The sequence below is a fragment of the Rhinolophus sinicus genome, linkage group LG07 (assembly GCF_036562045.2).
Source record: "Rhinolophus sinicus isolate RSC01 linkage group LG07, ASM3656204v1, whole genome shotgun sequence".
NCBI lineage: Eukaryota > Metazoa > Chordata > Mammalia > Chiroptera > Rhinolophidae > Rhinolophus > Rhinolophus sinicus.
In genome coordinates, this window is record NC_133757.1 from 113,104,032 (window position 1) to 113,127,797 (window position 23,766).

The 23,766-nt window shown below is 44.0% G+C and overlaps 1 protein-coding gene across 3 annotated transcripts in view; it reads left to right on the forward strand.

Moving 5' to 3' along the window:
• The window catches only part of MAML3 (mastermind like transcriptional coactivator 3), a 376,796-nt gene that overhangs the window by 199,907 nt on the left and 153,123 nt on the right, over positions 1-23,766 (forward strand). Inside the window, exon 1 of one of the 3 annotated variants that reach the window (XM_074338492.1) lies at positions 22,868-23,001. The exons of the other annotated variants lie outside the window; for them this stretch is intronic. The gene's annotated coding sequence lies outside the window, so the exon portion shown is untranslated. Of the gene's footprint in view, positions 1-22,867; positions 23,002-23,766 lie in introns of those variants that run through there. 3 annotated transcript variants of the gene reach the window in all.

Here is a 23,766-nt window from a genome sequence, read left to right on the forward strand (position 1 = left end):
TAAATTACATTAATGAGCTTCATGGGGGCCAATCCAAGATTCCCCTGAGGGCCTGCTGTCCTAGGAAGAGGGTGAGGCATCAGTAAGCCTGTTTGTGCTTACCGTCCAAGAGAACAAAGTCACACACAACCCCAGAGCCAACCCTCTGTCCTGGGCGGAGGTGTTCTTACAGTCACTCATTCATTCATTCTTTAATTCCAGAAATACTTACTGACCACCAGCCATGCTGCTGTGCTACACACTGAACAGCACAGACTAGGTCCTTATTTTCAAGGAGCCTACACTCAAAGTGGGGAAGAAGCCAGTTTGAAGCCAAAAGGGAGCACCGTGATGCTAAGTCGTGATGAGTGTATGGAGAAAACACAACAGTGATGTGATGGAGTATAGGTGGGACGTGTGGCTGAGACAGGGCGGCCACGGACCACGTTTCTGAGTTGACACTTGAGCTGACACCTGGAGGCTGACAGGGAGCTGGGGAGAGCAGGCTTTCCACAGAGAGGACAGAGGCGCGGAAGCAGAGGCCGAAAAGAGCAGGAGGAGAGGCCAGCAGGGCGAGAGTGCCTTGGAGAGGGGAGGGTGGCAGGAAATGAGCATGGAGCCACGAGGTCATCCAGCGCCTTGTAGGCCAAGGTTACGAGTTTGACTTTTAAGACAAATGGGAATCTGTAGAAGGACTTTAGGCAGAAAGACATGCCCTGATTAATGGTTTTAAACGATTACTCTGGATGCTCGCAGAGAATAGATTGGAGGGGGATAGGATGGGAAGCAAGGCTTAACAGGAAGAGAATACCAGAGTCCAGGGGAGAGATGGGGGTGGGGTGAACTCTGGGGGGACAGTGGAGACTCAGCGAGGAGGGAGATAGGAGGAGTGTGTGCTGGAAACAGTCACAGCATTCCATACATGGGTGCACCCCACTTTAAGTAAACAAAATACATAAAAACCTAAAGTTAAAGAGCGATCTTTATAAAGTGATTCGCCACCAGTATCTGTAATATGAAGTAAGAGAACGTGTGTATGGGTCTTTGACTATAAATTTTAATAAGAGATATAAAATCTTAATAGACAGATCATGGAATTAGAAGGAATTGTAGAGGTCATTTTCTCTACCTTCCACCCAATAAAGAATCCCCTTTACAAATTCCTGACAGAGGATCATGAAACCTTGGCATGAAAACTCAAGGGACAGGAAGCTCATTAGCCTCACCAGGCAGCCGTTTCTATTTTGAATCTCTCTAATCATTTTTAGAAGTTCCTCCTTCTTTAGAGGCTGGATTCTTTCTCCCCATAACTTCCAACCATTGATTCTTAGTTCCATATTCCGGAGCTACATAGATTAAATCTAATCCTTTTCCTAGGTAGCATTGTCAACTATTTAAAGACCTGTGGCGTTCCTGCTCCCTAACTCTTCTCTTCCTCCAGCAAAAGGCCCTCAATTCCTTCACCCCTTTCTCACCTGACAGAGTTTCTGGGGCCTTCTGTGCCCTGGTCATGCTCCCTTGTACCTCTGCCTGATGAGAATGAGGACTCCAGAATCAAGCCCAGTCTTCCAGATGCCATCAGTGTAGCACATACATGGGTCTTCTTGGATGTAGAGAACATACATTCATCAATTCCACCTAGAATTGCAAGAGTATGTGGCTTTGAACTTCAGTGAAATCAACGCAGCTTATAAGGCAGGTTCCACACGATCATTTGTCACTGATAACCTGGAGGAGAATGAGTGACTCTTAAACATTTGAAAGAGTATGTACCACACTGAGAATCAGATCAAAGCTTTAGACCCTCTTTCCTGAAAAAAGATACACACGCCCACAAAATTCTTTGTACAATTTTTGGGGGTTCTCAGAGATCCGAAAACCCATTTTTATGTAAACCTCCAGTTTGAAAAGTCAGCAGTATCCGTGTCATGGAACCCTGGTTCTGTCATCTAAACCTGTGTATTTGCATTGTTTCTATTTCTGATAATGATATAGAAAAACTCTCACTTGAAAATCCTACAGGTTACTATGGAATTACTAACGGAAGAGGTCCGTTAACAAAAAGTCTTCCAGCGACATTTGTTGGATGCGTTGCTTATGTTACCTCATTCAGTCCTTATAATCATCTCCTGAACTAGGCAGCAGTAACCCTACTTTATGAGGAAAGTGCAATTTAAAGATATTAATAAAGAAAAATAAAGAGAATTAGGAAGAGTCGGGCGAAGGCAGTGCCAGCATAGCGTGAGTGTGTACAGCTCCGTCAGGGAACCCCAGTGGGTGGCCGTCTGTATTTCGAAGAGCCGAAGCTTGTTTATATACAGCACAGTGTTTCAGATGCTTCTGAGCCAGTTCGGTTTCCTGGGAAATGGAGTGATGTCCCTGGAAAGTGGTCATCCATGTGAGTAGTCATTACCGTGGCCTGCATGGACGGGGCTGCCGTTACCTGGACCATTCTCTTTAGGATGGGACTGGGGTTGGGTTAGTAGCCAATATATACAGAGGGTGTCAAAAAAATAATATACACATTTCCAGAAGGAAAACTGTATTAAAATTGTAATAATATATACCGATAACAAAAGATGACTACAAGTCACGTTTGACTTCTGCAATTACAAGAGGTGCTCAAAGTGGTTACCATCAGCGTCCAGAAACTGCTGATTAGGGTGAACGACTGCTTGAGCAACGTTGACCAAAGTGTCCACTTGTATACATTTTTTTGGCACCCCTGGTATTTATTCCTCAGCAACTCAGACAGCTGCAGAACTGTTCTGAGAACGTTTGAAAGAACGACAGCCGTTACAGGAGATCCACTTTCAGATAGTACTTCCTTGTATGCCAGCTGACCACTGCGAAGGGAGAGCAGTTCTGAGGGTGCCTTCCCTCTTTTTCTGTCTCATTTCGGAGCCACGCTCACTTCTGAATAGTTGGGAAATGAGAAACACTTTCCATTCACAAGTGGAGAGGCATGTAACAGAAAAGTATAGGCTTTAGGATTCAAATCTCAACTCCCTCACGTTAGCTGTGTGACTTTAAGCGATTTATTTCATCTCCTGAGTCCCAGTTTCCTCATTTGTATAAATGATGTCTATTGCCTTGTGGGGTTGATGTGGGAATTCAGAGGAAAGATCGTGGATTTGCCTGGCAAATAATGGACTCACAACTAGTATTTCTGTTTGCTGACAACTTTGAGGGGAGCCTGAATTATTGGGGCCAGTCTGCATAACAGTAGACTGTCAGCCTTACCCTCATGTGGACATGGATCCCAGAGTGATTCCAGAGGAATTCCTGTCCCCATCCCCACCCCTCAGCATCTCCCAAACTTTGCTTAAGATAAGGAGGCTGTCACAGTGTGTCCACCTTGAACCCATCTTCCATGTGAGGTGCCATGTTAAGGGGTATTCAGATGACACCCCCCCAATGAGGTAGTTCCCAGGTTACCAGATGTTGGGGTGCCTTGGGCTCACACACACAACACATGCATATCTCTTCAATGAAGCAGTGGGAATTCAGCAGTGAGCAGACCTTGATGGTACTTCATACGGACACCCCTGAGAGAATCCTTGGTTCAACAGTGGTAAAAGCAGAACTAAATATTGGGCAGGGCCAGTACTGCTTAGACAGATTCTGTGAGACTGTCTAAATGTTAAGTTTAAAAACAGAGATGGGGCCAGCTAACTGTGAGTCATCAGATGTACACTAGACTTGGTCATGTCACTTGCTCATAAGGCAACCAGCTTAATTAACTGAAGGAAATTAACTTGGATGATTTTGCAGCACGCATCTGTTTCTAAAGGAACTGAATTTTTCCCTTCCTGTGAGCCGACGCTCAGACAGCAGTTAATTCAGGAGGCTGTGTTGGTGTGCTGCTGTTGCCAACTGACAAATGTAGTATTTTCCTGATCAAATTCTCAGGCCTTTCTCCTTGCTTCTCCAACAACTGAGAACGGAGTAATAAACTATCCAGAATGATTTGGCAACATGGGAGTCGTTTGCATGTCTTTGTAATACGGGACTCAAATGCCTATTCTCAGTAAATATAAGCCTCCCGATTGACTTAAGGTAATTGAATGATTTTAGATTTATTGTGTATATACTTTTCTCCTCAGCCACTGATTCTAAGCGGGTATAGAATCCCATCAGAAAACCTGAGTTTTGATATTCGAGTTGGTTCATCTGACTTAAAACCAAAAATTAATATGGAGAAACTGGGTTATCGATTCCACACTTGGTTCCCTTGGTCTATGAAACATCACAATCCCCAGTGGAGCTGAAGACATGTCATTCTTCAGGTGACACTCGGGGGCAATTCTGAAAAGGACAAGGAGAGAAAATGCTTTTGACTCTATTCCAATTTGTTTCCTTTTCCTTTTTTATACTATATATAATTTCCTTTTCCTAGTTAGTTTTGAATTTCTCGAATTTAGTTCCAGATGTGTGTTGTGGTTGGGCTTGGTACCGTGTGCTTAGGCCTTTTGCTGTGTTCTTTTCTTCCCGTCCTTAGTTTAAAGGAGGTCTCAGCTCATAGTGTAGCTATATTTCTGGAGAGACCTGCCACCTTTACACGATTTACTGTGGTCGTTTTCTTTCTTTCTTTTTTTTTTTTCCTCCCCACAATATGGTACTTTGTACATTAAAATCAAGGTTCCTGGGGCTGGAGGTAGCGCATGGGAAGCCTAGCCACATTATAATGAATAATAATAATAACTGTCTCTCTCTGTTGTGAGCTCTTCCAGGCAGACTGTGTCTTATTCATCTCTGCGTCCCCAGCTTCTCGTGTGGGGCCTGGTGTATAAATGATGCTCAGTGAGAGTGTGTGTCGAATGAATGAACTAATTTTTGCAAATCCCTTTATAATTTATAAGGATATTCCACATAGCAACACAGGGTGACTGTTTTCAAGACCTCAACAAAACTATTTCCTCCTTCATTTCATTATGATTGTGAAATTTCTTTGGAATTTTGGAACAGTGATACTTTTACTGTATGCCTTTCATGAAAAGCCAAAGTCTAAATGCCTTTTTCTTTCTTCCTTCCTTCCTTTCTTTCTTTTTTTTTTCAATGTGAGGGTCTGAGTCAGGAAGGGAGGGAAAAAGGCGTTTGTTAACTGGATACATTTCTTATAAAAAAATTAAAATTTTTCATTACCTCTGGGTGTTTTTTTTTCCTTCACCATTGCGGCTTACGGCTCATTTCTTCCTCTTCTAGTAGGATGTAGATGAAATTGAACAAAAGCAAGAGGTATGTTTTAAAGGGAGAAGAGCTTAGGCAGCAAAGGACAGACTTTGTGTTTGTTTCTGTCACTTATGTTTTGACTTGGCACATGCTCCAGGCAGTTCTGCTTAGCCAAATAATCCACACTGCTTCCATGTCAGCAGTAGCTGCGCGCCCCTTCCAAGGTACGCCGGCCAGACTCTTCTGTGGAGACGGTATGAAAGATGCAGTCCCGGGCCGGGCTGGCCCCACGCAGCTGCTCGGCTCTTACAGTACATCCGCCTCTAGAAGAGACTCCCCCAGGAGTTCATAACCAGACAGCTCTTTCTCCAGTAGCTTAATCTGTTGGCACTCATCACTCTAACACTGACTTTCCCCCATAAAACGCAAGTATAAAAGCAGGAAAATAATTATGTTACTATTTTCCTGGAATCACTGGCCCTTAGGACAAAGCCCAAAGTCAGCAAAACTTAGACATTTCAAAAATTAGGAAATTCTTTCACTTTTTACAGGGGAAGCAAGAGCCACACTCAAGCTTAGAACCCAGAAAGAAAAAAAAATAAAGGGCATATGTAGGAGAAATAAAATCCAGAAGAACTTCCAGGTAATGACAGAGATAAGGCATTGCTTGTCCACGTCTACTCCACGTACTTCTGCCCTGAGATACTGAGAAGGATTTTTCCCCTTTTGGTTCTCAAAAGCAGACAATTCAGTGCGCTTATGTGCATGCCCAGGTGTGCCTGTGAAAGACAGAAAGAGAGAAAGCCTTTTAGTAAGAACTATGATTCAAAATATGTATTACATTGACTTACCACCTCTCCAGATGGTCCCTGACTTAACAATGGGTCAGATAACTATTTTTCAACTTTACAGTGGTGCAGGAGCTATACACATTTGGTAGAAACTGTACTTGGAATTTTGAATATTGATCTTTTCCCGGGGTAGCGATCTGTGTCGTACGATGCTGGGTTGTGATGCTGGACAGCGGCAGCTGGATGATTTTGCCCAACTGTAGGCAGATGGAGTGTTGTGAGCACATTTCAAGTAGACGAGGCTAAGCTCTGATGTTCAGTAGGTCGGGTATATTAAATGCATTTTTGACTTAAGGTATTTTCAGCTTAGAATGGGTTAATGGGGACGTAACTCCCTTGTAAGGTGAGGAGCATTTGTAGTATCACAGTATGTCAGAAAGCATATTGCTCATAGGTGGGACACACCGTAATCGGAAGTATTCATTTTGGCCTTGGAATGGGATGCTCTTGGCCTGTTGCAGATTCATGCTCCGCAACTGTGTCAGTCCCTAGGGCTACTGTAACAAAGTACTGTGGACTGGGTGGCTTAAAACACCAGAAGTCCATTGTCTCACAGTCCAGGAGGCTAGAAGTCTGAAATCCAGGTGTCAGCAGGGCCCATGCTCCCTCTGAGATGCTGCATGGAATCCTTCCATGCCTCTTCCCAGCTTCTGATGGTTTGCTGGCAATCTTTGGCATTCCTTGGCTTGCAGCTACATTACTCCAGTCTCTGCATCTGTCATCACATGGCGTGCTCCCTGTGTGTCGTCACATGGCCACCTTCTTATAAGAATGATGAAACTCCAGTGTGACCTCATCTTAACTAATTACATCTGCAGTGACTCTTCTTCCAAATAAAGTCACATTCTGAGGTACTGGGGGTAGGACTTCAAAATATCTTTTGGGGGGAATACAACTCAGTCCCATAACTGTGGTTTCAGAATCCTTAGTGTCCCTGTTCGTCTCTTATAATGGACCAACTCGACAAAACTGTTTTCACTTCTCCCCTCAGCCCTTGGTTTTTCCTCCTCAGCAATGTTTTTCCTTGGAGGTCAAGCCCTTACATTGCTATCAGTGAAAAAAAATGAAGCTATTAGAGCCAAGTTTCTTGTGTACTGCACACACACACACACACACACACACACACACACTCTTCCTATCTCAGCATACCTCTCCCCCACATTTGTCTTTAAATCATTGTTTTGATGGCTCTGAGGTGCCATTCCTTATTGTCTCAAAAACAGACATCTCGATGGGAATGTAAAATGGCGCAGCCACAAAACAGTATGGAGGTTCCTCAAAAAATTAAAACTAGAACGACCATATGACCCACCTCTTCTACTTCTGGGTATATACCCAGAAGAATTGAAAGCAAGGTCTCAAGATATTTGTAAACCCATGTTCCTAGCAGCGCTAACCACAATAGCCAGAAAGCGGAAGTTACCCAAATGTTCATAGACCAATGAGTGGTGAATACATATAATGGAATATTATTCAGCCTGTAAAGGGGAGGAAATTCTGACACGAGCTACAACATGAATCAACCTTGAGGATATTATGCTAAATGAGATATTCTAGTCACACAAAGACAAACACTGTATGATTCCACTTATATAACGTACCTAGAGTAGTTAAATTCATAGAGACAGAAAGTAGAATGCTGATTGCCAGGGCCTGAGGGGAGGGAGTTACTGTTGAATGGGTGTCGAGTTTCAGTTTTGCAAGATTAAGAGAGTTCTGGAGACGGATGGTGGAGATGGTTGTACAGCAGTGTGGCTGCACTTAATAACATTGAACTGTACACTTAAAAATGGTTAAGATGGTAAATTTTATGTGTTGGGTATTTTACCACAATTAGACATTTCCAACACAATTTTTCATTTGTCCTTCCTTCTTCCTTAGTGTCAGCCTCTCCTGTCCCTGACTTGCCTTCTCCTTTAAACCCACGCAGGACTTCCTCGTCTTGAAAACCCTTTACTTCACCTCCTGACATTCAAGCTATGGTGCCTTTCATCCCTCCTCCTTTTCCGAGCAAGATTTCTTATACAGAAGAGTCACACCCACCATCTCCATTCTTCACCGTTGGCTTCTGTTACTGCCCCAAACCTGGTGTTCATGTGCAGCACAGTGCTAGAACTTTACTGTCCAGTAGAGTAGCCACTAATTGCATGTAGCTGTTTTAAATTGAATTAAATTTAATAAAATTAAGAATTCCGTCCCTTGGTAGCACTGGCAACATCTCCAGCACTCAGAAGCCACATACGGCTAGAGGCCAATGTCCTCGTATTGGACAGTGTGCTTACAGAACATTCCATCATCTCCACAAGTTCTGTTGCACAAACAGCCCTGCTCTTGAACAAGGGGTCTCAAAATCCTGAGACTCGCTTTGGGGGCTGTTAAAACACAGACTCTGGGTCCCACTCTCAGAGTTCAGGAAGTCTGGGGACAGGCCACAGAATTTGCATTTCTAACAAGTTCCCAGCTGATATTAATGCTGCTGGGTGTCCTAGGGGATCCCCTTTGAGAGTCCCAGTGAATTACTCTGATATTAATCTCACGGTCTCTCACTTCTCATTTCAAAGCTGCAACAGACACTAGAAATCTGACCGCACATTATTCTTTCTTTTGTCCTGCTTTCTTCACAATGTTTTATTTTGATCCCTCACTGATAGTATTTCTTTGTCTCTTTGCTGACTTCTCTCATCTAATTAACAGGACCCATCACCAGCTACATGTTCACTTTCTTAGGGAGTTCTTGCACTTCCATTGTTTAGGACACATCATAGGCATGTGCGGAAGACTCTCAAATAAGCATCGCTTTATTTCTATTTCTATTTCTATTTCTATCCTCAGGTTGGTGGGATAACTGTCCTTGCACACACTGCTGCTCTTCAACGCTGTGATATTAGAGACTGGGTGGCTGTGTCTGGCCAATGAGCTGATGCTTCCCAGATATCTGCTAATTGTTGCCATGCATTTCTTTAAGTGATGTTGAGATGCTTGCATGAAAAGCTCCATAGAAATGTCAAGTATTATGTGTACCTGTTCATGAAATATTCATGCAGTTAGAGAAGTCACCATTGCAGCAGGCTGAGTAATTTCCTTAATGCCTCTCCTCCTGGTGACCAACTGTTTTATAGACTTAATCTGCTTAATCCTTTCTGTGAGGGATAGCAGGGGTCGCACATGAATATACCCATTTTCAAATTAAGAACTGAGGTGCAGAAAAGTTAAAAGAGTGACCAGAGTCACAAAGTTGGTGCTACTCCTGCCAGGGAACTCCATCTCCAGTGCATGACGGCCATGCTAAGCCCCTGATTCCCATTGAGAGCTCCCAACTCCCATGCAGAGCCCCCAACTCCCATGCAAGGCCCCACTGTTAGAGATCATGAAGCTTCTGGGTTTCAAACATAAAACGAAATTGCTAAATGTGATTCAGTGTGTACTTCACATAATGCATTTCTGTGACACTTCATAGTAATGAGATAATTACCATGGGTACAGTATTAGAGTATACATATTCTGATAAGTTACAGCTGCAAGAACTCAGTAATGGGCATTAATCACTCCATGTTCATTCTTTTCAAATCTCAGACTAGAAGTTAAGCTGCAGAGTTCCAAAAAACCTAAGGCAAATTTTATAGTCATCATTTCTGCCGTTTAGATGAAGCGTTTATGAATACAAGAGACTCTCCCTAATTTAAACTAATGTGGGCAAACAGCTGCCAGAATTGAGAAAAATCTGAATTGAAGTCTAGTAGTAAATATATACTACATGTGATATATTTAAAAGTAACAACTGCAATTCAAAGTAGGCTATCAAACTGTTAGTAAATAAACATCCTTGGGGAACTATTTTAATTAATATATGAGAAGAATTCATGATACTTGTATCAATTGTGTATTTAAATTTGAGTCTCTTCAGTCCTTGAGTTCTTGAGACCTATTTCTGTCTTAAGTAGGTTGAGCATTCTCCTTATAATTTTTATTATACCTATTCTTTTACATAGTAAGCTCTTTTATTTTATATACATAGGAAAAACAGCAGGTTGGGCCTGAGCCAAGTTATAGCTAAAGGCAAAATTAGCAGGAATTGAATTAATCAGGTGAAACAGCAATAGACACAAACGTTTTCATTCTTTCAAATTTAGGAATTAGTTACATATTTTAGAAAAGAACCACAAGGGTAAGAGGAAACCTTAAAATGTCAGTTGATTCATCTTCTAACTATATCTAAATTAATGTAGTGAGAACTATCTATAATGGAGTTTAGAGATTATTTTGTCCAGGCAAAAACAGAGGCAGGAAATAGTCGACTGACTTTCACAGGACACACAGCTTGGCCAGGACCCAGGGCCCCTCACTCTCAGCCTAGGATTAGACCCACACCCGCCAACCTCTTCTAGGTCAAATATGCAATAGTGGACACCAGAAAAGGTGGCCAGTTCCGACTTGTAACCTGGTCCAGTATCCAGTTACCCAAACTAGCACATTCAGACTCTTCATGCAATTTAAGGCCGTTCAATCAAAATCATTCATGGTGGAAACGAGCCATGTACCATTCTGTAAGTTTGTGAAGTTGGCTAAGTGTGATCACCAGAAAGGAAAAATCACTGTCGTCCATGTCTGACAAGTATTACGCATAACGGGAACCTTTTCCCATAGACACGTAGGAGTGAAATGATGCAACAGGCTTTGAATTTCTTTGAAAGAAGGGATCTTGTGTATCTTTCCCACCCTCTGCACCCAGCTCAGCACCTGACGCCAAAGAGACCATCATAAAGTAAAAAATTCTCTTTGATGAACCACGTGATTGACACACTTCGGTTTCTGTTTTTTTGGAAGATACTTGTGATTAGGACTTAAGTGTAATTTTTCTTTCAGGCTTACTAAAGCCAAGAAACCTTTGCAGCAGAGTGTAATGAATTCTTGCTCTCTGACTTAAAAACCAGGATCTTAGTTACTCACTAACGACCTGCCAGGTTCAGCTGTCCATCTGAGTGAATAGGGTCTCCCAGGGTGGTCTTGAAAGTGAGTCATTGACTTGAATCCAGAGTCCAAATAGAGACTCTGTTAGAGCTGGAACGAGCCTTGGAAATTGGGTAGTCCAGCCCTCTCATTTTATTACTGAGGAAATAGGGTCCAGAGAGGTTAAGTAACTGCTGCCCCATCACATAATTAAGTTTGTTTGGTTACTGTGCTTTAGTGAGATCTGGAAAATGCCACACACATATTTTTGCTTTTCAAGTTCCTGACGTTTTCTATTGTGTACACTCAGGGTATTTTTAAATACTGATAAGCATGTGAATGCAAACCTCATTTAGTTAAATCTGGCAGTGTGGGCAGCCTTCAGTGAAATCTATTACATTGCTTTGCTCGATGCCTTTATGTTCAGCTCTTTTTGATTTGTGGTGTTGGATTGGACAAAGGGTAACAAAATATTCTTTGCAGTAAAAATCCTCCTTTCTTTTTTTTTTTTTTTCTTTTTTTTTTTTTACATTCACATAACTTCAGGAAAATCCCTAAAGTCATCATTTGGTTTTACCAAAAAAAACAAAAAAAAAAATTTACTTTACAATTGAGACCAAGGTGAGAAACATTCTGTCCCAGGGGAGTTTTAGAGAGCCATAACCGTGCAAAAGTAGGTAGTTACAGAAATACTATGCAAACTTAACTGTAGCATTATAATGGAAACTGCATAAATAATAATCTGGATGGCTAGGTAAGAAAGATAAAACCACTGAAATATATACTTCTGACTGTACACTGTTACAGTACATTTACAGGGCACCACAGTTTGAACAGAAAGTTGCCAAACTCTGAACCTGTTACACGAAAAGTGATTCATTGCATGGGGCATTGCGCTCAAGCAGGAAATCCTGACTATCATTCCTGTTCTTACCTCTGAATTGTGTCTTTCTGTGCATCTCTCTGAGGTCAGGTGGATTATCGATGTGAAGTACCATGTACCAAGTTTCAGGGAACAAATAGTCATTATTCTGAGCCCCCTAAACCGTGACAGGCTAGTTCTGCCTACTCTGAGTTCTGCTAAGAGCCGTCCCCAACTACACTTCTTTGCTGGTAGTTAAGGGGCAAATGTGAAGTGTATTTTGACTTTGGCATTAAAATTAGGAGACAAACACTTTTAACAAAATATACTGTTAAGCTCTGGACTGAATAGCAATTATTGAGCTACTTGCCTCAGGACCAAGCATGTGTTGTATTGATTTATAAGTTAAGGATGCCTTTAGCCATTTCCTTAATCAAACATGCAGGAATGGAATGGGATCATGTGATGGGCTGAATCGTGTCCTCCCCCAAAATGCCCTAACCCCCAGTACCTCAGAAGGTGATTATATTTGGAGATAAGGCATGTTGAGCGGTGATTAAGTTAAAATGAGACTGTTAGGGTGGGCCTTAATTCCATCTCATTAGTGTCGTTATAACAAGAGAAAATGTGGACACACATAATGGCACCAGGGAGACATACATACAGAGGAAAGGCCATGTGAAGACACAGAGAGAAGGCGGCCATCTGCAAGCCAAGGATAGAGGCCTCAGGAGAAACTAAACCTGCAGACACCTTGACTTTGGACTTCCAGCCTCCAGAACTGTGAGAAAATAAGTGTCTGTTGTTTAAGTTACCCCACCTATGGCATTTTGTTAAGGCAGCCTGAACTGACTAATACAGAGCACTTCAAATATTTTACCCTCAGCAACCAATTTCTATCACTAGGAAATCAGAAGTTAACTTTGCAAGTGACCGCTTTTCCTGCAGTGTCTCCCAGAGCCTTCTGGATAAAGTACAAATGTCTTAGCATGGCAAACAAGCCCTTCGTGATCTATAGCTCCTACTTCTGCAGCCTCATGTCTCGGCGCTTTCTCCTAGCACTCTGGCCCAAGCCAGAAACCACTACGTGAGGTTTCCCTTAGAAGCCAAGCTTTCTGTCTCCTCTGGCGTCTTTGCCTCACTGTGAGTCCGCCGAGTCTCAGCTTACATCCGAGTCCCTCCGGGAAGCCTTACCCCATCTGGACTGTGGGATGCCCCTCCTTTGTGTTTCCACGGCGCAGGTGCCTACTCAGACTTCCTCATCCTTGCTCAGCGGCTTCCTTCCCCTCCACCCTGAAGGCCCTTGAGGTCTGAGACTAAATCCTGATCACCAATGCATCCCTAGTGCTTGACACCGACGCTAGCACATGCGGGAGAGGTTCTGTTAGTTGAATCAAAGCCTGGACAAATTAGTGCAAGACGTTCCTTTAAAACAGTCATGGAGTGCCTTGCCTGTGTAAGACACTAAGAGGACAGAGACACGTTTCAGATTCTTAGTTGTATTAGTTTGATGGGGCTGCCCTAACAAAGTGGTGCACAGCCTGGGGGGCTTAAACAACAGAAATGTGTTTCCTCACCATCCTGGAGACCAGAAGGCCAAGGTCAAGTTGTCAGCAGGGCCGGTTTCTTCTGAGACGTTTGTCTTTAGCTGACTGTCTTCACGTGGTCTTCCTTCTGTGTGTACTGCTGTCCTAATTTCCTCCAATCCAGTCAGATTGGATGAGGGCCCACCCTAATGACCTCATTGTACCTTCATCACCTCTCTAAAGACCCTGTCTTCAAATACTGTCACCTTCTGAGGTGCTGGGAGTTAGAGCTTCACCACAGGTGTTTGGGGGACACAGTCAGCTCATAACATTAAGGTGAGTACAGTTTCATGACTTTCACCACCTTGGCGTACCTCTGGGCTGAATGTATACCCCACCTCGCTGACTCCTTTGGAAAATTATGCACCATAAAGGTTCGCTAGTAAATGTACGTCTTGGTCAAGAAAGGGGCATTTTGGAGTTGATTGTTGTTTGTAAGGGTTGGAGGGAGCTGTGATGTTGGGAATGCCACACCACGAAGAGGACTAAAGTCATGAAGACCCTTCAGAATGTGTGGTGATGGCCAACAGGACCGCCTCACTGGAAATTCCCATTCTGAAAGGGCCAGTACGTGGTTAACCCCAAGCAAGGCAGCGATCACATGTCCAGTTCCTACCCAAGAGATGAAAACATTGTCCTGCTCATCAAATTTCAGGACTGGGAGAACTCTGTGGAATGTGGGCAAGTCTTGTCTTTAAACTTCAGCTCGGACATGGAGGATTTAGACTTCCACTGCTTAAAAGGCTGGGGAAGTATCCACCCACGGTCAGCCTTGGTCACTCCCTGGACATAACTGAAATCGCTGCCCACAGAAGTCAGAGTGAGGGTGTGTGGGGGGAAGAGGCTGTGTAAGTGGCTCTGACTGTTGCTATAACAACAGTACCTTGGTCTAATTTCTTTTGAAAAATGAATTTCAGCTGGTGGGATGAAGCCGAGCAGCTTCTCCCCACAGACGAACGCTGTGTGACAGCCCCAGAGCTGTGGTGTTTATGGATGGTGTGTGTGGTGCTGTGCACGCTGCTGCCGGGTGGAGAATGTTCCCAGCCGGTTAATCACACCCATGTTTGTCTGAATGTGAGCATGCGTGTGGGCAGCTTCACCTCCCCGTGATTCATCCTGGAGAGGAAAAATCCTCTAATTCTGCCTCTTCTCCTGTCTGTGAACAAAGTTACTCTAAAGACATGTACATAATGGCGATCCCCTTGCTGGTAATGAAGGCAAGTCCCTTAGCCTCCGTCCTTGAAGTAAATACCTGCTATTGTGGAATGGAGGTCTAGGAGTCAGACGCCTTCTAGAAATGCGTTCTTCTATGTCCTGTTTGCCCACTCACTAAGATGTGTGTGTGTGTGTGTGTGTGTGTGTGTGTGTGTGTGAGAGAGAGAGAGAGAGAGAGAGAGAGAGAGAGAGAGAGAGAGAGAGAGAATTCTTTTCCAGGAGGTAGCTCTTAGCTTGGCTTTATGCAAACTACAGCCCACAAGGAAGAGCAATGCCTGACCCCACAGAAGGAAACAAGAGGCTTTTTATAGACTGGAGATCTTATTTCAATACGTTTGTTTTCTGAAGGGAGATGCACACGTGCTGGGATTTTATTCAAAATCGGCGTCCAGTCTGGGCGCCGTGGGCTATTTGCCTTCCCCTCAGCTGGTGCAGGACTTCAGGGCCGCAGAGACGTCCTGGAAGGGGCTACAAACAAACAGCAGAATTTCTCATTCAGAATAAGGGACATTTTGAGCAAACAGTGAAATTAAAATATTCTTGATGCCTTCCCAAGAGAGAGAAAAGTCCTCAGCCTCCCTGAAGTGTTTCTCCTTCCAGCCTCCCTCCTTCCAGAAAATAAACAAATCGAAACCTCATGCTTAGTTCTCACATGCCTGTTCTTTGGTGTGTGTTGGTGTAAGTCTCCACGATGATGACGCAGTTGAGATCTGATCTTTTCATTTGCCCTCTTCCTCCCCACGGCTTTCCCTTCTTCCTCACCAATTCCCTTCACCGTCATTTCTTTACAGCTCTAAATAAAATCCCACTAGGAATTTCAGATTGTCATACAAGGTCACGCATACAGGCATGCTTGAATGGGTAATGTATGCATGACTTCTAGTAAGAGACATCAGGAGATATTCCTAAGGAAATTGTTTCTTGTCCTTAAGAATAAATGGAATGGAGTGTGTGTGTGTGTGTGTGTGTGTGTGTTTATGTATATGAACAGACAGATCAGTTCAGGGTTCGGATGGGGGAGTCTGATGGCAACTATGGATCTCAGCGGAGCTTTTCCTACAGAAAGCTACCTGCTGAAGGATGCTGCCACGGGGATGCAGTCATCTGCTCCCTCCTGAAATGTCTGGGGCTGCAGCTATCATCACTTCTCAAACACGTGCTAAATTTGCAGAGTAACATCTTCCCTCGTAGAGGAGCACGCTTTTCTGTGAATCTGGCAACTCTGACTCCAAGACAGGCCCACATCCTCCTTAGACCATCACGACCCACATGTCCAAAACACTTTCCCAGAATTTCTAAGCAATGTTTGCTCACGTGTGATCGGGACAGGAGTTAATCAAGTGCAGAATAACAGGATAGGTGAGAACACAGGTCTGAGAGGCAAGTGGAGTTCAGTAGGGCTCTGCTGTGTGAGCTGGCACAGATTAACACCCTCTCTGAGCCCCATAAGCCCTCCAGGTCATTGTGAGGATTAATCAAGGTCATATATGTAAAGCATTTAGCTCTAAGCCAATTAGAATATTAAGTGACACTAGTATCTTGAAATATTTAGTAAGCAGTGAATCGCATGCTCTGATAAAAACTTAGAAGTTTAGAACTTTCTGCTGAAAACCATGTGAGGAGATTTGACAATCATATAACCTTGGCATTTGCAGAGATAGTAACAGTGTCCATTTTAATGAGTGGTTAATAATTTTGTGGAAGCACCAATTTGAACTACATGGATGGAGCTTGTGAAAAACTTTATAACATCAGATATAAAGAGTACATAGGATTCAGGTGACTTGCGGTGAAAATATAATTTATTCCTTCCATTGAGAAAAAGCGAAAGGCCTATATGAACATGTGTGTATTTGGAAATATGGAGAATTGGGGTGATCTTGGGAATATCATGTCTCAGTGTCGGGGCCTTGACCATTCTCATTCAGTTGGTGCTTATTGCACATGTATGAGTAACTAATGGATCAAAGCATACCTCAGAATTCAGCCACACAAAAAGGACTTTAAATGCTCTTAGAGAGGACCCTATGCTGGCACCTCACAGCTGGAGCTGAGTGAGACTCCACGTTCCCAACACTGAGAAGGGTTCCACCACACTTGTGTCCACTACGACAACTGGGAATAGTGTTACATCTGACTCATCACAAAGGAAAGGCTCACAGTTGTTTCTGAACATAACCTCAGAGTCCCCCCAAATGTCCCAACTGTTGCTGCCCCCTCGGGCTGGGTGCTCAGCACTGCCCCAGCACCCCCTTGGGCCCCGCTATTGCTGCCACCGCAGATGCTCACTAGGAGGCGAGGCCTCTTTTAAGATGATGCTTTTCTTCCTGGGGCATTTCAGAGAGGAGATTTGTAACTGCTCATGGATGACAGACATCCCCTCCAGTGACCCAACATTACCCACATTACCCACATTGTGACTATGTTCTGGAATAGTCACAAGTAGAGGGTTTTAACTCTCAGCTCTCAGGGAAATAGCGAGCGGGTGTGTGTGTGTGTGTGTGTGTGTGTGTGTGTGTGTGTGTTAATCTGACTTATCATGTAGTCAAGTTGTTTTCTCTCTACGATAATGTTAGGAGTATATAAGCTGACAAGGGAAGACTCCGGAGCTATGATAAGATTTCTCGTTTTCTTTTTGTGTCGCTCTACCCTTCACGTAGATCTCCTTAAAATGAACATACTCAACTTTTGTCAATACCTGTCTGACATGTGTTCACTTTCTGGTGTGGTTTTTGTTCTTGGGAATGAGGCCACGCCTCAGCACCTGGCACATAGTGTGCCTTCAGTTCATTGAATGAAACTGAAGGTAAGTATTTCATATGGAGGGAGAAAATGGTCTAGGATATCACTGTGCTCAGAGAAACCTGAAATATTAAAAATAAACATTGTCATGAAAAGTCTGTAGAAATCCAGCAAGCTTCTGCAGAATTCAAGACCCTCTGAGGTTTGAAATTTCTCAATCTAGAGTATGTTTCTCAATTATGAGCTGTCCAAGGGCATCACCAGTTAACCCAGGAACATTTTTATCGCACTGGGGTTGTGTGTATATGTATATTTTTTAAAAAACCAAACAAGCAACTTCAGAATGTCAGAACTCCAGCAGAATTCTAGGTCAGAATTTCTACAAACTAGGGATCCTGGACCAACTACCTCATAGGATCGTGGTCCAAAACTGATAAATTTCTTTAGATACCTGTGCCTCCAACCTGTGTCCCAATCTGGGCCCCCACCTTGGGCTACTAAACCGGAAACCAGAAGTGGACCAAGAAATCTGCATCTCTAACAGCTTCCCAGATCACATTAAAATTAGATAATCATGGGTCTAAATATTGAACCTCTAAATAAACCGCAAAAGATCCTTTCTACAGCTGCTTAAATCTAGACGATAGTTCTGAAAGTGTTTTGTACACTATTCATATTCTACTAATTAAAATATCTAACGCATGAGTATTCTGGGTCACTCCTCAAATACATTAAATAAGCAAGTCGAATTTATCCATGTGTTCCTCTGCTTATGATCTTCTGGTGGAGCGAGAAGAGAATAACCATATGAAAATTGATTCAGTGAATCATCTTCTGGTCTGACCAGAGCAGATGAACCTAACAAAAATGTTCTCTTTGAGCCTCTAAATTAATTATAGCATCTGCAAGCTCATCTTCAAGCCTTGTGTCTCTAATAGTTGGTGAAAGAAGTTCACTCACATTTTCGGTTGGAAGGGGTGGTTTGGTGGGTGAAAACCAATTGGAGCCTTTGTATGGAAATTTAAAATTCATCTATGAAAGTATCTAGCATTTTGAGGTCACGTAAGTATCAAAACATATGACCTTAGTAATGTCACGTAAAGTCTCTGGGTTTCAGCGTCAGTCTTCCTTTCCATGAGTCTCTTCATTTGCTCTCTATTTCTCAACATAGACTCCCTGGATCTTAGAGCCCCCCAAAATAATGAGGGGATCGTCCACAAGCCATTTCCAGCATTTTAAAATAACCAAGGTCTATTGTACATTTACCCCGTTGTCATTAAAACACTATACAGGTCACCATTTTCAAGCATCTGCTTTGGGGATCAATTAGATAAACTCAGTGTGCTTATTTGAGAGATCTTTGTAGGATTCGTCCGTTTGTACTATCCCATGAAGGAAAAGGAAAGCAGTTACGTATCATGTCTATTGGGATGCCCTGGGAGCACATGGAGGGTCTCCAAGGTCAGGAGAAGGGGAAGGGCTGTCAAGAGAGACTGGATAGAAGGTAATGACGAAGCCAACTTGTGAGCGACAAATAGAATTGGTCAGATGAAGAAGTTGGAGGAGAGGATAACGTAGGCGAAGGCTCAGAGAGACGGAGTATAAACTCTCCATGGCCTGAGAACTGCTGATGGTTGCGAGCCAATTTCTTCCCCCCGAGGGCAAGCGGGGGGAAGAAAGTTAGACGTGATCACTGAGACTGGAGAGGTAAGCAGGGAGGAGGACCAAGTGGGGAGCCTGTGTGCCGGACGGAGACAACGTGGAAGAGATGAGACAGCTCCAGAAGAGCTGTCAACGAGGAAGGGGCAGGACCAGGCTCACATTTTATAAGGAAAATCCCAGCCACAAGGCAGAGAATGGGGTAGAGGGTTGGAGGGGAGGCAGGACTGGGGCAGGGCAATGGTCAGGAGCTGTGCACAAGTCGTGAGAGAAGTGTCGATGATCTGAACTAAAGTGGTGCACTGAGTGTTGAAGACGAGCATTAAGATCCATTAGTGAGCAAAGCAGACAGTTCTTGAGGTGTAATTGGGTGTGGGCGGTGGGGAGAGGGTGGAATCGAGGATGATTCCTGAAAACAGTCTGAGGGAGCGTTGTCACGATAAGCGGTGGAGCCTGGAGCCTGTGCTGTAGAGGATGGCACGACTGTGCTTCGCTGTCCTCGATGAGGGTGCCGTGGGGGCTGAGGCGTCAGACTGCGGTCGTCATTACACCGGCCTCTTAGGACCATTAGGAGTAGGCGGCAGGGAAGCTGGTGGTTTACCCCAGTGTCTCCTGTCCATTCATAGCACTATCATCTCCTTCATTCCCAAGCTCTGTGATCCTGCCCACGTTCATGCAAAATCAGGGACATGGCAATACGAGGTGGGGTTGTTTTTTGTTTTGTTTTTTTTGAGGGGGTAGTTTTTTGCTCGTTTGTTTTTTAACTTATTAGCATTGCTAAAAGTCTAAAGGAAGAAAATAATCCACTAGAAATGGGGCCCCCTTTGTCAGCAGAGGCCTGGTAATCTTGGTCCTGTTGCTCCATCCACCCTTTCCCATCTCCTCCTAAACACTTTTCCCTGCAGAAGCGTCAGGCCAGCATATGACCTGTGTGAAGGCACTCTATAACCCCAAAACCATAACTATCCCCATTACTACTGGACTGGCTATCCTGTCACCCCTCCCAAGCCATTCTGACCCTCTCAGTGTCTCTCAAAGTCTCTCTCTCTCTCTCTCTCTCTCTCTCTCTCTCTCTCACACACACACACACACACACACACACACACACACACACACGGCGGTTTCACAGAAACACAGCGATCGAGCCACACTGTAGACAAGAGACTGGTATTGGAGCCAGTGTGGAGGAGGAACTGTTTCCTTCAGAGGAATTGGCACGTGCTGGCGGCCCCGTGTCACAGGCATGGCGTGAACAGCGTACTTCAGCTCCTGGCACCGCACTTCTCTTAATGGCAGAAAACATTTATGCTAATAGGAACACAGGAGCCAGGAATCTGATGCCTAGGGAAGAGGTGCTGTGAGCTTTCCACGAGGGCGCACATCATACTTAGAGGCATCCACCTGTGTAAGGCAGAAGGGCCAGGGACCTCCTGAGATAAGACTGTTTGGGATGAGACTCGGCCCAGGGTCCTTGGGGGTGGGGGGTGAGCTCACAGGGACATTTCCCCATGTGGTCAACCATTCTCATGATCCCTGAGCAGAGTGCTTGTGAGCTATCCACTTTCTCGAGCACGTGGGTTCTATCTCCTCCTCCCACCCTCCGTCTACCTCCCAAGAAGGACATCAGGAGAGAATTAGACTCGCAGACCCGCCTTCCATAGCAGGGGACGAGGAGGCACACAGTGGGGATGCTAAGATTGCTCTGCTATTTTGGACACAACTAAACAAAACATAAAAATTGTAACATAGCTTCAGTGTCTTCAGGGATGCTTTTCTTATATTCCCAAGTGCCGATACGTGAAATATATGTCAAGATTTGGGTTGGAGAGGCCAGCAATAGAGAATTTTAGGCCCTGAAGGTAAAGGAAATATTCAGCAGCTCCATTCAGGTTGAATGCTGGAAATGTATTTGATTTGAACCTCAACAATCTAGTGCTGTTTCACAATCTAGGACACGGATGCATTAGCACTTGGACTTGGGCTTGAATTGCAAATTTGATTTTTGTTGTTCACATGTGAAAAGGGTCACCAGAGGCTTGGAAAATGTTAGGGTTTCGCAGGCTAGCGAACAGAAATATCATTCTACCTGTTTGTTTTGGAGATCTAGAAAGTGGTCTATCTCAGGTGTAGTTGTGACTATTGGTATCACTAAATTTTAAAAATACTAATAGCTAAAGCTTTGGGGATGCTTACTAGAGGCCAAGCTAAGTGCCTTCCATGTAAGTTCATCCTCAGAATAACTCTGTGAACTAGATATTATTACCCCATTTTGCAGGTAAGGAAACCCAGGCTTGGGAGAGGCTAAATAAGTGTTCCAGGACTCGTTCATTCAACATATATTTGTTGAGTATCTACTGTGAGCTGCTGAGGACCCAGAGGAAACAAAACAGTAGAATCCATAACTTCTTATAACTCCCTATACAACGGAGGGTATCACTAACATTTATTAAGTGCCAGGCAACATTTATAGGTCTCAATTCTTAGGTGAGTGGCCTTGGATTTGAGCCCAGACATTCTAACCTAGGGCCAGTGCTTGTATTTCTATATTACTGCCTATCCTGCCGCACCCAGCTAGGGTCACACTGCTTGGTAATAAGAGGTGAAACTTGGGGTTCCCAGCCAAACCCGTCTGTCTCCATGGTCTTAGCCACCACTGTTTTACAGAGGAACAAACAAAACATTCGTCTTTATTTCTCCATCCTGCCCCACCCATTTCACGGCCCTAGAACAGAACTGTGGACCTGGACTTTCTAAAATAAAGTCAGGTTCATTTTTAAGACAAGTGCTTATTTGTTAAGGTTAACATTGTTTCAGGACATGCCAAGGGCCTCAAGCTTTGTTTCCTTTAGGCCCTGAAGCTGGGATATTTGAACTTGTCACTATGTGTTGGAGCTACATTCAAGTGACTGCCATACCTATGATCAGAACCACAGTTTCCTGGTTTGTTCAATAAATAACGTAATTTTATAGCAGTGTCTACCTAATATGATGGATTGAGCAAGTATCTTCTTTGAAGTGAAATTCCAGTGAGGACCTTGGTTTCAGCAATTCAGGGGCTTCCATCAAGTGACTGCAGAGAGTGTTTGGTGTTGTGGTTAAAAATGTAAGACTTAGGAACAAGGGCTAAACTGGATTTTTCCTCAAGGACCTTTTCTATTTGCTTTTAAAATGGAATTCTCTACTTACGAGAATAACAATGAAGTGGCACCTCTTAGAATCCCCCATTGCACCTCCAGGTTGGTTTTGTTTCACATGGGGCTCCTCTAGAGCCTTGTCAGTTCCGTGTGCCAAGTACAAGGTCAGAGGGAATCGGGCTCCCATAATACATAGCACTTTGCGAGGAAGGGAGCGTGCCCAAGTGCAGGGCGGCCCCTCCTGCCCTCCCCATGTCACTCTGCCTTCTGCCTCCGCCTCTGCAAAGTTACTGAAACTTTTCTAACAAAGCTAGTCTCCCTTCTGTCACTCAGTGAGCATTTCCCCAGTGCCTGCTCTATGCCAGGCTCTTTTACCAGAGTCCCCGTACCGTTCCTTTCTGGCAGACAGGAAGGGGGCAGACAGATGAATTAGGTTTATAGTTCATAAATGCATAGAGTTAGCAAGACTTTTCTTAACTGGACTCCTTAAATGAGCCCATCACTCTCCAGGGTCAGAGATCCCGTGACTGGGAATGTCGGCTGTCAAAGCCAGGCATTCCTTATGGTCAGTGGGGCTGCCTCCTGCTCTGACTCAAACTCACCTCTTTCAGCCCCTATGAATTACACAATAGAATCACGCACTCAATTTGCCATTACTTATTAACCACTGCTAGGAACTTGAATACTAAGTGCAGCCCCATGGAGGCACAGTAAGCAAGTCAGCCATAGCCCCTACCTTCTTGGAGCTCCCTAAGCAGACACTTAAGCGATTGCCCTAAAGCATGGTAGAAGCTATGATGGGGAAGTAGAGATTGCTTGGAAACACTTACTCCGGGATATCCAACCCAGTACAGGTGAGTCAGAGAAGGTACCTAATGTAGTTGGTGTAGGCACAGAACATGAGAAGATATTTCTGGGAGGAAGTGAAGTCTAAGATACAACCTGAAATATAAGTAGCTACTAATCTGGAGAAGGGAAGAGGGAGCGGAGGAGTAAGTCCCAAGAAAAGAAAACAACACGTACAAAGTCCTGGAGGCAGAAGGAAGCTTGGCACATTTAAGAAACTCAGAGAATTTCGTGAGAGTTGATAGAAAATGTTTCACAGGGGATAGGGAGGTGATGCTAAGCTGAGAGGCAAGAAGACAAGCCTGAACTGATGAGCAAGAGCCAGGAGACGTGGGCTCAGTTTGGATTTTAATCTAAAGACAATGGAAATCATTTTAGGGTTATAAGCAGGAAGGGCTTGGTTGATGGAGAGCAAAACAATGAATAAAAGAATAGATGAAAGAGTGAATGGATGGATGAATGGAGGCAAGGCAAAGAGACTAGGTTAGTGGCGGTGGGGTAGGAGATGGGTGGGCATGTCAGAGTGATATTACGGCTGCAGGCCACACAGGACTTGCTGACTGGTGATGTGAGACATTTCAGGAAGAAAGCTCAGGTTTCTGATTTGGGTAACTGGGTAGATACTGAGATAGGAACATTGGTAAGGATCGTATTTGAGTATTAAAGGATAATCAGCTCAATGTCAAGACATGTTGAGTTTTAGATGCCCGTGAAACAACCAGGAAGAGGCATTAGAGTACACGGGACTCATCAGAGAAGATGGGGCTGGATAT